Raw genomic sequence first — 3,534 nt, 5'->3', positions numbered from 1 at the left:
GTGTATGTGTGTGTGTGTGTGTGTGTGTGTGTGTGTGTGCGCGCGTTTTTGTGACAAATGAGGACATATATATAAAATAAATTTGTATAATGACAAAGGTATGACATAGGTATTACAAGGAGAAGGGGACTTTTCAGGACATTACCCCATGTCCCCACTTTTCAAAACGCTTATAAATCACACAGAATGGAGTGTATTGAAAATCTGAAATAGCACAAAGTCTCCTGTAAGGGGTAGGTTTAGGGGTAGGGTTGGTGTAGGGCAATAGAATATACGGTCTGTACAGTAGAAAAACCATTACGCCTATGGAGAGTCCCCACTTTTCACAAAAACAAACCTGTGTGTGTGTGTGTGTGTGTGTGTGTGTGTGTGTGTGTGTGTGGTTGTACATACACATACGTAGTTTTTTTGTTGTTGGTGTTTGGCTTAGCGTTATGTTAGAATCATTATTATACTCTTATACTTTTTGTTCTTTAATATTTTGAATTGTTTTTAGCTTTATTTGTTTGTTTTTCATTTAAATGTTAACTTTTGAAATTTTGTTGTATGCATTTGTCATTTTTATTTAATTTCTTTATTTTTAAACTGTGTATATAGGTAGTATTTATAAAGTTTTAGCTTTTAGTTTTGGATCTGTTTTTAGTTGTTTTAATACCACAATTGATTGCTTCTGTTCTCCTCATTTGTAAGTCGCTTTGGATAAAAGCGTCTGCTAAATGACTAAATAAATAACACACTATAAATTATTTAAAAAACGGTATTTTTTGAAACGGATGAATTGGAACAGATGAAGCTTAAGAAACATTATTTATGTAAAATACAGTTCAAAATGCATCCTAAGTTGGTTAAGATCATGTCGGAGCTAAAATGTAGACCAAAAAAAGAAGCTTGGAAGCATAAATAATGGATTTTCCCTCCCTTTCATATCTTCAGGTCACTCATAATTCTTCTGATGACTATTTAGATGTTAAAATGGTAAATAATAACTTGTAAACTTCTGATTATTGTTCTGTTTTGTTAGCACATAGTATCACTAGTTCTATTCTATTTTATTCCTATAAAAATCCAACCTACATTCCATAAGACATACATGCATAAATAATGTATGTGATGTAATGCAATTCTTCAATGTTGCTACAAAACAATAGAAAACGCATATTAAATGTTCTTTATGACTCCATATCTCAGTGTCTGCTCTTTTGAGCCCCATATCGTGGACTCACAGGAGTAAAACAACATGGTTATAAGTCATGGTTTTGAATGATTATTGTATATATTTGATCACATATGGCTTCGCTGTTCTAGCGCTGTGCCTGCAGCACCCAGAAGTGAACGGCAGGCGACCCGGAAGGTCTGAACTCTCTCTGAAGGCAAAGCTGAAAGAACATCTGAACCTTTCATTAAATCGAATAAATCCGCCGTCGAGGAGTGCAAGGTACGTCTGTCGCGCTCTTTTCAGTTTGACGATTGCACTCATTATTATGATGATTTTTTTGACATTTGCATGGTGCATCGAGGCGACGCTAGACGTCATTCGAGTGAGCAAAAAGTTCAAACAAAAGAAAAAAATCTAAAGCAGGCGCGTGCTGCAACAATGTTGCAACTGCACGCTCGTGAGTCAAGATAGAAATGTTGCATTTTCGCTGGAGAGAAGCGCGTCTGTTTCCATCTGCGTGGTGTGTTCGCATCGCATCGCACGATTGTTGTAGGAAGTCTGGTTTTTCCCTCTCCTCTGTTTTTTTTCTCCTCCTCCAGCCGGGCTATTCAAACCTGCAGATCTAAGTAAACAATCATTCGCGAACTTAATGCAAATAACGCGACGTTTTACACCTCGCTCTTTTGATCCGATTTCACGCGCTTTATTTTTGTCGCTAAAAAATGTGGGATCTGCAGAATATGGCGCCCTGTCCTTATAAAAATAAGACAGGCTGCCATTTTTGTTTTCCTTTTGTCTGCAATTTTTAATAAAACTGTCTGAGAATGTGGGAGAGGCAGACAGCGGGGACCCGGGCCTCCTGAAGCCACGACACGCGTCCCTTCGCGTTATTTAGAATTTGATGTTTGATCGAAGGTGCTTTAATTGAGAGTGATTGCAAGGATGCAGATAGAATAAAAGAAAAAGTTGAGTAAGTTTGATCTCAGTTTCTATCAGAGACTCAGAGACGTGTCATTCTTAATCAGGGTATCTTCCGTCCAATCAATTTTTGTTTTAATATTCAGAGAGGGGCGTTTCATTCCCGCCCACATGTAGAGATCGAATATTCAAGTTGTTTATTCGTTTTCTATCCCTGAATGTAAAAACGAAAAATTAAGCCGGATTCTTGATTTTTCGCTTTGTTTGAATAATTGAAAAACGAAATATGTGCCGTTTTTCATTTTTCAGATTTCAATATTAAAACAAAAATTGATTGGACGGAAGATACCCTGATTATTCTTCACCTAAATGCTTATTTGATATTTACATGTCGTTTATTAAAGCTGCTGGGTGCTTTTATTAGCATGGTTTGAAATGTTGCTGTTACTTCACCTCAGTGGCATTTAAATGAGGATACAGGTAGAATTCATTATAAAATGCAGCTTTACACTATTACATTGTAAAACTGTGTTTGTAATGCACCTCTGTATCAGATGAATGGACACCCAAATGGTCCTTGCATGTTTATTTTGGGACATTTACTGTGCTTGTACCATGCTATTCTGTGTATACTTTTGAGTACTATGGAAATACCATTGTACGTGTTATTAGTATTAGTTAAGGACATTTTCATAGTAATTTGATAAACTCTGAAGTGCATTTGAAAACTTGGTGTTTCCTGCCTTTTTTTTTTAATTGCTTGTAAATCTCTGGTTATGCTGTATTATCACCAAATCTTGGATTCAAAATTTCTTTCAATAAGCACAGGTTTGGTCTTTCTTTTTGGAACTGATTGATCATAGGACTCATTGATGTGAGCTTATGCACCTATGCAACCTCAGTTTTTAAGTGAAAAAAAGTATTATTTGTGGATAATTTTGGCAGTGTTCACTAAAAAACCTGAGGTGCATGAGCTCAGATCATTGAGGCCTATGATAAATCAGTTTCAAAATAAACACAAAACCTGTGCTAAGTGAAATAAAACAAGCTGATAAAAAGTTTGAATCCGATATTTAGTGATACTATAGCATAATGAAATATTTATAAGTAGGCCAGTCATTTTTGACTGGGAACACCACAACAACAAAAATGATAAAAAATTAAAAAAAAAGGTGGGGGAAGTTGTTATACTCTGCGTGAGCTAAGTCAGTAGGCTTTAATCAAATGTAATAACATTAAAGGGGTCATATGATGCTATTTTAAAGATCATTATTTTGTGTATTTGGTGTAACAGAATATGTTGACATGCTTTAATGTTCAAAAAACACATTATTTTTCAAATACTGTACATTATTGTAGGTCCTCTATGCCCCGCCTCTCTCAAACGCTTCGTTTTCTACAAAGTCCCTCCTTCCGACAAGCGCAGTCTGCTCTGATTGGCCAGCTGACCCAGTGCATTG

At 36.0% G+C, this 3,534-nt stretch overlaps 1 protein-coding gene across 2 annotated transcripts in view; it reads left to right on the top strand.

The window, feature by feature from the left end:
* Nucleotides 1-1,328: 1,328 nt before the first annotated feature.
* LOC107582410 (zinc finger protein 362-like) overlaps nt 1,329-3,534 on the top strand; it is a 12,636-nt gene continuing 10,430 nt past the window's right edge. The window contains exon 1 of one of the 2 annotated variants that reach the window (XM_016268248.1): nt 1,329-1,435. The gene's annotated coding sequence lies outside the window, so the exon portion shown is untranslated. Of the gene's footprint in view, nt 1,436-2,070; nt 2,127-3,534 lie in introns of those variants that run through there. The other variant, XM_016268249.1, reaches the window with a different exon arrangement.

The sequence above is a fragment of the Sinocyclocheilus grahami genome, unplaced genomic scaffold (assembly GCF_001515645.1).
Source record: "Sinocyclocheilus grahami isolate Dianchi unplaced genomic scaffold, SAMN03320097.WGS_v1.1 scaffold44.1, whole genome shotgun sequence".
Classification (NCBI taxonomy): Eukaryota; Metazoa; Chordata; class Actinopteri; order Cypriniformes; family Cyprinidae; genus Sinocyclocheilus; species Sinocyclocheilus grahami.
This window is presented reverse-complemented; position numbering and strand designations above follow the sequence as displayed.